The 13,601-nt window shown below is 43.6% G+C and overlaps 1 long non-coding RNA gene and 1 pseudogene across 1 annotated transcript; one reads left to right on the top strand and one right to left on the bottom strand.

The window, feature by feature from the left end:
- Positions 1–4,022: 4,022 nt before the first annotated feature.
- LOC135970939 (uncharacterized) lies at positions 4,023–6,885 on the bottom strand. Its single transcript, XR_010586873.1, has 3 exons — positions 6,412–6,885; positions 6,142–6,317; positions 4,023–4,956 (listed from the first exon to the last, which is right to left on the bottom strand). It is a non-coding gene; the product is annotated as an uncharacterized lncRNA (long non-coding RNA).
- Positions 6,886–12,546: 5,661 nt separating this feature from the next.
- Positions 12,547–13,138, top strand: LOC102120127 (large ribosomal subunit protein uL22 pseudogene; annotated as a pseudogene).
- Positions 13,139–13,601: the final 463 nt, after the last annotated feature.

The raw sequence follows: 13,601 nt of genomic DNA, 5'->3' as shown, positions 1-13,601 counted from the left end.
AGTACCTTCCACAGCCACTTAACTCCACCCCCTGCCTGAGACCACTTCCTCATCCATCCTCCCAGGATCCAGTAACCAAAGAGGACCTAAAGGACCAGCTCCGGGCTATGACCAGTTGCCACTCTCACAGATCAGTGCTTTAGCCATTCTGATGGTTAAGTATATTATAACACTCCCCCTCAGAGGGAACTTTTTGCTATTTTTGCTTCCTGTTATTGTAAATAATAGCTTTGCTTATTGATATAAGTTCTGGGTAGTGGCAAAGAATACAGACCCTGAAGCTGCTTGGATGCAGCCTGGCTCATCCTCACCTAGTCCCTGTGACCTTGGTGAGTTCTGTGTCTTCTGTATACCTCCTTTCTTTGTAAGCTGAAGGCTAAGAGTGGTATCCACCTTGCAGGACTGTTGAGAGGAGTAGCCGAGTGAATCGATGTAAAGCAGTTAGAGCAGTGCCTGTTTCAAGCATGGTGTGTTAGCCGTTATGATTGAGCGTCTACTACGTGCCAGACACAATACTAAATGCTTTGTGTTTGTTATATAACTCGCAAGTACTCTATCAAGTAGGTATTGTCATCCCTACTTTAAAGAGACTAAATCTCAGGGCGGTTGAGATGTGCTCAAGGTTACAGTGCCAGCGATGGACAGAGCAGAGGTAAATTCCTATCTGTTTGACCCAAAGGCCAGGCTTTCTCGCTGCCCTAGGTTCTTCTCTGGTGGAAGTGACACCTTAGGGCAAAGAAGAAAGGAGATGGCTGGCTGCTCACAGGTATCTGGTGACGGCTGAGTAAGTGAAGATGCTCAGTGGAGACAGAGACCTCATGGAGGTGGGGTGGCAGATGGAGCTCCCCTCTGCCTCTTCTGCTTCTGTTTAGAACAAAATTCTCCCATCACCCAGGCTGAACGCCTGGCAGTCATCCTGCCCCTCCCCGTCTTCACTCCCAGACGAAGTCACCAAGTGCCCCGATTCTGCTCATGTGATGTCTCCTACCTTCCTGCCATTCCATCCATGCCTGTGCTAACACTCCACTTCAAGTTCTCATTACATCATGTCTAGATCATTTCAAAAGCCTCTCAACTAGTCTCCCAGCCCCCGGACCTCAGTCATCACTTCCAAAACCACCATGTTATTCCTAAAGACACTGCTGCCATCACGTGATTTCACCATTCAAAACCTTCCAATGACTACTCAGTGTCTACCGAATACAGGGAAGCTTTTTAGACAGACATTCAAGCTGACATTCATTTAATTCTAATCTTTGTTTCCAAATTGCTCTCTCGGGACTCCCAGTAAGAATCCTGTGATTTAGCCAGGATTATTTACTTGTTATTCCTTAATGGTGCTATTTCTTTCCCACCTCCAAGCCTTACCCACTCTACTCCCCATGGCTGCACAGCGTCTTCCTGTCTTCTAAATCCTGTAGGTCCATCATGACCCAATTTGGCCCCATCCCTGCTGTGACACCTCCCCTAAGCGCTCTGCAGGACTAGAACCTCTCCATATCTGAGTGATACTGTTCACTTGGGACTTCACCTCCACTGCCTTATGTTATGAATTTGCTTTTTATTTGAATATGCTCTGCTTTCTCAGTTACACTATGAATGTCTTACAGCCAGAGGGGAAGGAGATGATGGCAGGAGGGCTCTGACATGGGAAGGCTATGAGACACATTGGTGGGTAGAGCTCTTGGGTTCAGAAATCAGGCAAGCAGGGTTTGAATCACAGCTCTGCTCCAACTAGGCACTCTTTGCCAAGATACCTCATCTCTCAATGTTCTCATTCATACAATGGGGATAATGATTGTTCCTACCTCGGAGAGCTGTTGTGAGGATTAAATGTGTTAATACATGAAGAACCCTTGCCCAGAGCCCGGCACACAGATAAAGCTTAATTACTATTAGTTATCATTGTTTTCACTATCAGACAAGAAGAAAGGGTTTATGATAATGACCTTATTTAATTTATATAGCAACCTGATGAGGTAATAGGATCATGATCATTTTAGAGATGAGAAAACTGAAGTTTTGAGAAGTTTGATCACATGGCTAATAATTCAGCCTCAACTCAGCCAAAGACCATTGCTTTCCACAAAGTTAATCCACTAAGTTCCTGAGATTGGGGGAAATGGCTTGTATTTCTTTATAATTCCTTCAGTATCTCATAGATTGTACAAAAAAAAATTTTACTGAATGGCTAGGAGATTTCTTAGAAGATCTCAGCAGCAAGTCCTTTATGCTGCTGTGGGTCAAGATTGCTATCTGCGTACCACAATTTCCTTTCTCTTTCTCTAAATAATCCCAGTATTTAGCTGGGTGCATAACTGCCTAAAGCAGGGATCAGCTAGTCTGTACAGAGTCAAATACAGTACATAATTTTGGTTTTGTAGGCCATATGGTCTCATTAGAAGACTCAGCTTTGGCATGGTAATGCAAAAGCAGCCATGGACAATACGCACATGAATGAGTGTGGCTGAGTTCCCAAAACCTTTATTTACAAAAACAGATTTGTCCTGTGGACTGTAGTTTGCCGACCCTTCCCCTAGAGTGCAGACACCACGGGCTGCCTCAAATGAAGATGCCCATGATGGTTAATTTTATGTGTCATCTTGGATGAACCACAGTGTGCCCAGATATTTGGTTAGACATTATTATGGGTGTTTTCTGTGAGAGTACTTTTAGATGACATTAACATTTAAATTGATGGACTTTGAGTAAAGCAGACTATATAATGTAGAGGAACCTCATCCAACCAGTTGAAAACCTGAATAGACCAAAAAGAAAAGAATAGATCACAAAGCCTGAATAAAATAGAATATGTTATCTTCCTCCTCTGAGGAGAGAATTCTCCAGCAACCTGCCTTCAGACTTCAGACTTCATCTACAGCACTGGCTCTTTCTTATTCTACAGCGGACTAGAACTAGGACACCAGCCTTTCCTGGATCTCCAGCCTGCCTGTTTACCCTGATGCAGATTTTGGACTTCCTAACTTCTGTAATAATGTGAGCCAATTCCTTATCATAAATCTTTTTCTATATATATACACATCCATTGGTTCTGCTTCTCTGGGGGGAACCCTGACTAATAGAATGCTATTTCCTAGCTACACTTGTGGCAAGATGTGTCCATGTGACTATGTTCTGGCCAACAGAATGTAAGTGGCAGCGCTGTGTGATAACTTCCAAGAAATTTCCATAAATTATAGGAGGCATATGCTCTTTGGCTTGTCATCCCCTCTTCACCCATCCTGCTGTTTGGAAGGCAGATGTGATGACTGAAGGGCTTCTGTGGACTGCAATACAGCCACAAAAGCAGAAGCCCAGAGCAGCCTGGGGTCAGTTGACTGTGGAGCGCTCTAACTAGCCTGAGTTGCTTACACTGTCAGAGGCGTTGGAACCAAAGTGACTCTATTACTTGAACAGGGGCTGGGTAAAATGAAGATGAAACCTACTGGGCTGCATTCCCAGGAGGTTAGGCATTCTTAGTCACAGGATGAAATAGGAGCTCAGCAGGGCTGGTGTCACAAGATATAGGTCACAAGGACCCTTCTGATAAAACAGAGTGTGGTAAAGAAGCCAGCCAAAACCCACTAAAACCAAGATGGCAGCAAAAGTGACCTCTGATGGTCCCCACTGCTCATTATATGCTAATTATAATGCATTAGCATGCTAAAAGACTCTCCCACCAGTGCCATGACAGTTTACAAATGCCAGGGCAACTTCCAGAAGTTATGCTATATAGTCTAAAAAGGGGAAGAACCTTCAGTTCTGGAAATTGCCTGCCCCTTTTTTCGGAAACTCATGATTAATTCGCCTCTTGTTTAGTATGTGATCAAGAAATAACCATAAAAGTAGCCAACTGGCAGCCCTCTGGGCAGCTCTGTCTATGGAGTAGCCATTATTTTGTTTCTTTACTTCTCTAATAAACTTGCTTTCACTTTACTTGGTGGACTCGCCCTGAATTCGTTCTTGTGCAAGATCCAAGAACCCACTCTTGGGGTCTGCATCAGGACCCCATTCTGGTGACAATACCAGGACTTTTATATGAGCAAGAAATACAGCCCAGTCTTGTTTAAGCCATATTTAATGTCCCCATTGCAGCTGAACTTAATCCTAACAGGCACCATTCCTGTCAGTCTGGTGCTAGAAATAGTAGTACTTCTCTCTGGTGGCCAGGAAGAAATTCATTTATAGTATTTTACAAAAATTATATTAAGAGAGAATAACCCAATTTAAATCTTTCCCACATTGGTCAGCTGTCTCTTTAGAGTCAGCAGGAAGACATGAGATTGAAGCAGGAGAGACGGAGAGAGAGAAAGAAACAGAAATAGATTGTTTCTAGATGGATGGGGGAGGGGCAGAGCCAGACCAAACTCAGAGACTCTAGGCTGACACAACTGATAATACCCTGGGACGCAAAGGTGGGGGTTGGGTGGGGGGAGTGATGAGGGGTTCACTGCTGGCACTGTTCTCATCAGGGAATAATGTAGCTGGCATCAGAAATGGATGTTTCCAGCTGTGTAGACCTTAAGCCCAGCCTCAGGTCAGAAATATGGCTGGAGCTGACTACGGGAGGTTTTTTTTTTTTTTTTTTTTTTTTTTTTTTTTTTTTTTGATCATAATTCAACCATCTGCATTAAATCATGACCTTGATCTATTCTTTGTGTATCTTCACCTTAGAAGTAAATAAAAGGGAAAAAGAAATGTAGTAAGTAAATGGTCAAATCAGTAGCCCAACACCTCTCACCCTACCTTCTTCTTACTTGCTAGAGTTGTTTATTCTTTCTATAGAGTTGAGAATTCTAGCTATTCACATTTTGAGCTCCCCTGAGGCTAGGACATAGATATGAGACCTGATTTTGTCCAATTTACCTGCAAAGTCTGCTGACTGTCTTATGAGAAATTCCTTCTTCACTGGATGTAATCTTGTTACCATGTGATGCCTGGAACTGTCGCAGCCACCTTGTAAGTGTGAGGGAGACATGGCAGACACACTGAGGAATACAGAATCAAGAAATGGAAAATATCTGGATTCTTGATGACATCCCTGACCTTAAAAGGTTGGACTGCATCCAGGCTTATGGCTATGTGAAATCATAAATGTCCTTATTGTTTAACTGTTTTTGGTTATTTATTCTGTTATTCTGTTACTCTGTTACTTGCAGCCAAAAGCATCCTTACTGATGCAGTAGCCAAAAGCATTTTAGCATTCTAAGTTGTAACATCCTGTCTTTACAGGCCACCCTAGTCCAAACAAATATTCACCCTTGTTAGCATGTTACTGTTTCATTTTCTGATTGGAAAGTATGCTCTATCCATTTACAGGAAGATGATGCAGCTAGGCAGTCTGAGTTTGAAACCTGGCTTTACCTGTATGACCTGGGGAAATTACTTAACTACTGTGTGCCTCAGCTTCCTTATCCATTAAAAGGGAAAAACAGTCATCCTACTTCATAGGATTGTACTGAGGATCAAATGGATTGACACACATAAAATGCTTAGAACAGTGCCTAGCCCACATCATAATAATCAATAAGTACACACTAGCTTTATTATCATCCTCCCTAGGAGTACACCCTTCTGCAGGCTTCCAAGGCAATTTGCTGTCAAACTGTTCACCCGCATTTTCCTTTGCCAAGCACTCCTGGGAATAGCTGAAATGTGAGACAGACATGGCCAATTCAGGTCTCTTGCTAGTCTGCACACCACCAGTTTATCAGAAAAGAAGTTTGGCCAATGGAATGTCTGGAAATACATCTAGAAACCAAATTCCCTGTACTCCCCAAATCCCCTACTTCTGCATGTCTGTCACCCCATGCATGCTCTGAGATGCAGGTAACAAGGACCCCTCTGAGCTGGTTCCCCACAGACCTCTGGGATGTGTCCTCCAATGAGACCTTAACCCTGAATGTGTCTCTCATACATCTACGGTCCTAGTGAATAGAAAGGGGAAACCTCACAGATCTTACATCACTATTACTTTTGGCTTTGCTACCTAAAATTTCTCCCCCTCTTTAGCATTTTTGCTGGGGCAAGAATCTCTTCTAGTCTCCTCTTGAGACACTGGTTTTCCCATCATCCCAGCATGGTACATGCCTTGTGTGGCTGCCATCCCCCCGGGACTGCAGAGGCTGTTCAGCTCCTTACGTTTGCATTGTGCTTGTCAATCCAGGCCAGTTTTCAGCAAATGCCTCTGTATAGCTCATCTGTAGAGCCCTTGGCAGCTTCCAAAATATTTTAGCCCAAGTTACTTAATCCTCATAAAAATCTTGTATGGTGCATGTTTTTATTCCAAGTCAGGCTCTTCAGGGCTTTTTGCTTTCCTGTAGAGATCAGCAGCAAAAAGAGGTGAGACAAACATTTTTCATTTTCTTTCCTATACCGATACAAGGTGCTAAGGACCTTCTCTGCTGTTACCTCGGCAGTGAGTATTCTGGCGGAGAGAAAGCAAAGACCTCGCGGAAATCAACTGAAGTCGACCTGAAACTCGAGGACTTGGCTTCGGAAGGAAAAACAACTAACTGGTACTTGTCTGGATTAAAAGGTCTGGTTCTGACGTCTAACTGGTGATCCAATCTAGAATCAAGTAACAGGGAGGAAGAAGGCTCTAGAAATTAGCTGACTTAAGTGCTTCCTGATGTTAAATCTTTCGCCATTTCCATGAGTCCAAAGAAGCACAATATTTGGATCTCTTCAGATTAAATCTGCTCTGTTGATTTGTTCATCAGTGAGCCTCTCAAACATCTGCATTGGCAACATCCTTCTCAGGACACGGCCCATCTGAGAAGCTCTAGTGGGTGCGGGCTGGAAGGAGGAGCTGCAGGCCTCTGCATGTGGGCTGGGACCAGACAGCTCTGCCACCTCAGTGTCTGTCTGCGCTGCCAGACTCATGGAAAAGTTCCTTTCACTTCTCACATTTTATTCAGTGCCAGCTTGGGAGGCCTGCAGAGGGTTCAGGGGCCCAGCTACTGTGCTAACCAGAGCACTGTAAGTGACAAATGCTGTTTTTTCCTTTTTATCTCTTTCTTTCTGCCTTCCAGGAAGACTTAAACAACAATAACAACAACAAAACAAAAGAACTCACTTTTTACTTTCAAGCACACCCTGTTCCTTCACAAGAAGAAAAGCCCACAGAGCAACTGCATAAAATCTCTATTCAGCACTCCTTGTTGGTTTTTGGCTCAGGGTTCAGCTAACTCGTTCCCAGAGCACACAGCAGCAGGGGAGGTGGGGTTCACAGCAGAGAGCAGTAAAAAGATCTGCTCTAGATTTCCTGAGGATTCCAGAATGCAGTGGAAAACCACAGTGTTTCTGGATGAGTGACATGGAGCACAGCAGTGAGTTTATTCCCTACCTCACCCCCTTAAATTGGAGCTTGCCCACATTAGGGCTGGCCAGGCACTCCAACCCATTCCTGCCTATACACATCCCCCCTCTGAAAGGGCTTCCTTACGGGAAACTGGGCCTCTTCCTTCGCCAACCCTTGAACAGGCTTTTGCAGGTGGCTTTTGCGTTCGTGATTCCTACCTTAGAAGGAGATACCTAAGCCATCCTTCTGGCTGCTCCGGGCAAAAGACTTTGGAAACATCCTGGACTTCCCTTTCTCACATCCCACTTCCAACACACTAGCTTAGCCGGTCAGCTCCACATTCAAACTTATTCAGGATGTATCAGTCAGGATTCAACCAGAGAATCTGAACCAGTAGGAGAGTCATATTAAGAGATCTATTGCAAGGAATTGCCCTACATATGTTATCAGTTAGGGGTGTCCAGGTTCTTGGCATCTTGAACTAAGAATTGGACAAAACACATAAACAAACCAAGGAAAGAATGAAGCAACAAAAGCAAAGATTTATTGAAAACGAAAGTACACTCTACGGGGTTGGAGTGGCCGAGCATAGGGGCTTAAGAGCCCCATTACAGAATTTTCTGGGGTTTAAATGCCATCTAGAGGTTTCCATTGGTTACTTGGTGTATGCTCTATGTAAATGAAGAGGCTAAAGTGAGGTTACAAAGTTATTTATTTGGTGTAGATTCTATGTAAATGACGAGTATAGTTCCTGTCACAGCTGCAGTGTTTCCATTTGATTTAGTTCTAGGAAGCCATGAGGTTCCCTGCCTCCAGGCCCGATTCTCCTGCCTCACATAATCATGGGACTGGTTAGGCGAGTGGGAAATCCACAGGGCAGGCTGTCAGAAAGGGCAGGTTGGAACTCCTGGGCATGAGCGGAGTTACCATCCAGAGGCAGAATTTCTTCATCAGGGAACCCTCAGTTCCTCTAGGGCCTTTCAACGGATTCGATCAGGCCCACCTTCAATCTAGGATTATCTCCCTCGCTGAGAGTCAGTTGATTAAGGACTTTAATCATGTCCATAAAATACCTTCAGAGCAACACCCAGATTAGTGTTTGATTGAATAACTGAGGACAGTAGCTTAGCCAACTTGACATCTGAAACCTATTGTCACCTTATCTAGCCTTGACTCCTCCAGAGTTACCCCCTACCTTGGTCCAAACTACCATTATTTCTCCCCTGAATTATCGTGTCAGCCTCTATACCAGCTTCCTGCCTCTTGCCCTATCCTCCCTGGGCTTCCTCCTCTCACCCCCAGCTATTTTCAACAGAGCAACTAGACTGACACATTCTCAGTTGCAAAGTGAGCAGTTGCTCCATTGCTCAACGCCCTTGTGGTGGACAGAATGATGGTTCCTCAAAGACGTTCACATCCTAATCCTTGGAACCTGTGAATATGTTACCTTACATAGCAAAGGGGACTTTGTACATGTGCTTAGGGTATGGACTTTGAGATGAGGAGAGTATCCTGGATTATCCAGGGGAGCCCAGTCTAATCACATGAGTCTTCAATAGTAGGAGAGGAAGACAGAAGAATGGATCAGAGAAATGTGACATGAAAAGAGCCTGACCCTCCATTGCTGGCTTTGAAAATGGAGGAAGGGAGCCACAAACCAACTACAAGGGAAAGGGGACCTCAGTTCTACAACTGCATGGCCCTAAAGTCTGTGAACAAACCTAACGAGCAGGAAACAGATTCCCACCCAAAGCTCCCAGTGAGGAAGCAGCCCTGTTAACAACTTGATTTTAGCCTGGTGAGACCTGTGTTGGACTTCTGGTCTATAGAACTGTAAGATAACATATTTGTGGGTTGTTTTGTTTTGTTTTTTTGAGACAGAGTCTTGCTCTGTCACCCAGGCTGGAGTGCAGTGGCTCAATCTCGGCTCACTGCAACCTCTGCCTCCTGGGTTCAAGTGATTATTCTGCCTCAGCCTCCTGAGTAGCTGAGATTACAGATGCATGCCACCAAACCCGGCTAATTTTTGTATTTTTAGTAGAGACAGGGTTTCACCATGTTGGTCAGGCTGGTCTCAAACTCCTAACCTCATGATCCACCCCGCTCGGCCTCCCAAAGTGCTGGGATTACAGGTATGAGCCACTGCGCCCAGTCTTGTGTTGTTTAAACCAATAAATTCATGGTAGTTTGTTATGGCAGAAAATGAATACAGCCCTTCAATGACTTCCCATCCTATTCAGAGTAAAAGCCAAGCTCCTCAGCATCTTCCCCTGCTCCTTTCTTTCTGACTTCATTTTCTACCACTCTCCCTAACTCACGCCCTCACCCCTGCTCTACTCCCCTACGTTGGCTCCTGGGCCTGGACTAGAGTGAAGCTAGTGAGTACTCGCTTCAAGATGCCAAAACCTCAGTAGTCAAGATCAGTAATATTTTAATGCAATATCAAAATGAATGTGAAAAAAATTAATGATATACAAATCATAAAAATTTGAAAGAAAGACAAGATCCACTCCTGCACTTGCTCAACTCACCTCCTCTGCCTTCCTCTAATTCCAGGCCTGATCCTTGCTGCTCTCAAACTTCCAGCCACACTCCAGTGGCAGCACTTTTCCTATTGGTTTTGCCCCAGATAGCTGCAAAGCTTCCTCCCTCACCTGCTTGGGTTTATGCTCAAGTGTTGCCTTCTTAATGAGTCCTCCCTGGCCATTTATTTAAAATCTCAGAGTGCCCTCATGTATTAGTCCATTTTCATGCTGCTATAAAGAAATACCTGAGACTGGGTAGTTAAGAAGAAATTATCAAGTTTAATTGATTCACAGTTCAGCATGTCTAGGGAGGCTTCAGGAAACTTACAATCATGGTGGAAGGGGGAGCAAACACGTCCTTCTTCACATGGTGACAGCAGGAGAAGTGCTGAGCGAAAGAGGAAAAGCCCCTTATAAAACCATCAGATCTCGTGAGAACTCATTCGCTATCATGAGAACAGCATGGAGGTAACTGCCCCCATGATTCAATTACCTCCCACTGGGTCCCTCCCATGACACTTGACGATTATGGAAACTACAATTCAAGATGAGATTTGGGTGGGGACATGGCCAAGCCATATCACCCCACCAGCACTCCCTGACCCTTTCTTGTGTTGTATTTCCCCAAAGTACTTAACATATCTAACACATTTATTTACTACTTTTTGTTCACTGCTGTACACTAGGACATAACAATATGTGGCATGTAGTAGGTGTTCAATAAGTATTTCTTGTAGGAATGAAGGAAGGGAGGAAGGGAAGAAGGAAAGGAGAAGCAAGAGAGGAAGAAGGGAAAGTAAAGGAGGGAGGCCTCTGCCAATGGGGCAACAGAGCATATGTATGCAAGCAAGGAAGAACTTTCCCACTGGTTTATTGAAGCTGAAAATCACTGAAGAGCTGCAGTAAATTTCAGTCTGTCTGTTTAAGAAAACACTAATTTATAAGCAGGGTTATTTTTTCCTCTCCCAAAGGGGAAAATGCCATCAAAAGCCAGTGTGTTCCCTTAGATTAATTAGCAGACTTGGATTAACTATGTGCTTTCTTTTCTAGGAAATTAGCTAAATTATGTTTCCACTGAAACTGGAAATGTTTGACCTCCTGGCAGTTTGTCCAAAATCCTTTGAAGCAGAGTATCTGCAACTCTGTGTTTAATAACGCCTGGAGATTTTATTCTCTTCTCGTTCTCCCTCAACAATTAAAAATTCCATTCTGATGATCTCATCCCTTTAATTTTTCTTTTTTCTTTCTTTTTTTTTTTTTTTTAGATGGAGTCTTGCTGTGTTACCCAGGCTGGAGTGCAGTGGCGCGATCTTGGCTCACTGCTCCACCTCCTGGGTTCAAGCGATTCTCCTGCCTCAGCCTCCTGAGTAGTGTTTTACCATGTTGGCCAGGCTGGTCTTGAACTCTTGACTTCAGGTGATCCACCCACCTTGGCCTCCCAAAGTGCTAGGATTAGAGGGATGAGTCCCTATGCCTGGCCACCTCCCTTTAATTTTTTATGAGTGGATTCTAACAAAGCTATTGTTAAAAATCTGTGGAAATTTATATCATAGATAAATAGAATTTTCTGTGGTAATAACAAGAAACAGTGTAATAGATATATTTTAGTATTGATTAGGATGGAAAATAGGCCCAAGTGTTACTGGACTCTATTGACTAACACCCATGTGATGCAGGGGTTGACTTGAATACATGAGTGGAATGTAAGCAGAGTGAAGTTCAGGTGCATACTAAATTATGTGGATTGTGAGCCAGAGTGGCCATTGTGGGCATGTGCAGGGCAATGAAGCAGTGGAGCCAGGTTAGGAGAGAGAAAGGAGAGGTGCAGAGGGAGGAGGAGTAGGGGGAGAGAGAAAAACTCAGAGAAGAACATGAGAGAATAGCTTCCTGTTCTTAGATAGAGGAGGAAGAAATAAGATTAAATGAAACAGCAACACAGTAGGAAGTAGAAAAACTGGGCCAAACCTGGAAAATCTTTGGGTTAAATCCATGCTTGGCTGCTTCCTCACTGTCCCGCCTTGTCCAAGACACTTCACCTCTCTGATCCTCGATTCCCTCAAAAATTTGTGCTACTGTTTGGGGAGGCTAACAGTGACACTGACAATGATGCTGTGGCATCATAAGCCCAGGGTGGTGGTGTAGGAAGGAGGAAAGTTAATCCAGCCTGGCCATCTGAACTGTGTATAAATGAGCTCAAGTCTCAGCTCATGGCTGGTGCCTACTTTTGCAATTTGACAAATAAATAAAAGGTTGCCATCATGCGGATGATTATAGTCCTTTTGCAGATGCGTATTATGTATGGAACAATCACAAATCACAGTGCACACACATTTCGTGGGTCACTTTTTCAGATAATATTATATCGTTGGCATTTTTATTGTTTGTAATTGCCCTTGTAAAGATTTTAACTGCACTCTGTGGGTGTGAGTGTGTGTGTGTGTGTGTGTGTGTGAGAACCCCCATAATATAGTGGCTATTGAGTCAGGATCTGGGTTTGAAATTTAACTCCACCACTTACTGTCTTGCTATCTGACACTCAACTTCACCTATGCCTTATATTCCTCACAGAAAATAACAGAACGTCCTCCAAAGGACAATTGAGATAACTAAAGGCAGTAATGCATGCAAAGAACAGAGGATAGTGTTTGGTAGCAAACCCTCAATAAAATATTGGCTCTTATTATTACAAAGTTTTACAGTTTGTAATAATTTGAACACGCTCTCTTTCCCTAAGTGGCCTGAGGTAATCTGTGAAAATGGTTTGCTATTCATGTGACCTGGAGAACCCCAAAAAATCATGCAAATCAAGAAGTTCCAATCTTCGTGTTCACTTTAAGAACACTCGTGAAACTACCTAGGCCATCAAGGGTATGCATATATGAAAAGCCATGAAGTATCTGAAAGATGGCACTTTACAGAAACAGTGCATACCATCCCGATGTTACAATGGTGGAGTTGGCAGGTGTGCCCAGGCCAAGCAGTGGGGCTGGACACAAGGTCGGTGGCCCAAAAAGAGTGCTGAATTTTTGGTGCACATGCTTAAAAATGCAGAGAGTAATGCTGAACTTATGTTTTTAGATGTAGATTCTCCAGTCATTGAGCATATCCAAGTGAACAAAGCACCTAAGATGCGCCGCTGGACCTACAGAGCTCATGGTCGGATTAACCCATACACAAGCTCTCCCTGCCACACAGAGAAGATCCTTACTGAAAAAACAGATTGTTCCTAAACCTGAAGAGGAGGTTTGCCCAGAAGAAAAAGATATCCCAGAAGAAACTGAATAAACAAAAACTTATGGCACAGGAGTAAATTCAGCATTAAAATAAATGCAGTCAAAAGGAATAATAATAATAATAATTTGAATACTATAGAAATGGGAAAATTCTCTATAATTTCATCCACACCACTCAAGATCCTCACTATAACTGTTTGGTGTGTATTTCTCCTCTTCTCCCACCTCCCCACTTTTATTTTTATACATTTACTATCACATTATTATTCTATTTTCTTTTTTAACCACAAACCAAACAACAACAAAAGGATATTATACATACCACCTCTTTATTGTTATTTTCATGGCAGTGTTTATAGATTTAAACCTTTCTTTTCAGTGGCTGCATGAAATTTCATTCCACTTATTGATGATGGCAGCAGCCCATCTGGAGCAGCTGCTGCAAAGACACTGGTTGCAGCTGGGGAGGTGCGGCTGGGGCTGTTCACTCCGCAGAGGTAGTGGGAGCTGGAAACAGGCAGGAGCCCCACCCCCTTCTGA

This window comes from Macaca fascicularis, chromosome 5 (assembly GCF_037993035.2).
Source record: "Macaca fascicularis isolate 582-1 chromosome 5, T2T-MFA8v1.1".
Classification (NCBI taxonomy): Eukaryota; Metazoa; Chordata; class Mammalia; order Primates; family Cercopithecidae; genus Macaca; species Macaca fascicularis.
Note: the sequence above shows the minus strand (reverse complement) of the source record. Positions and strands in the feature narration are given on the sequence as shown.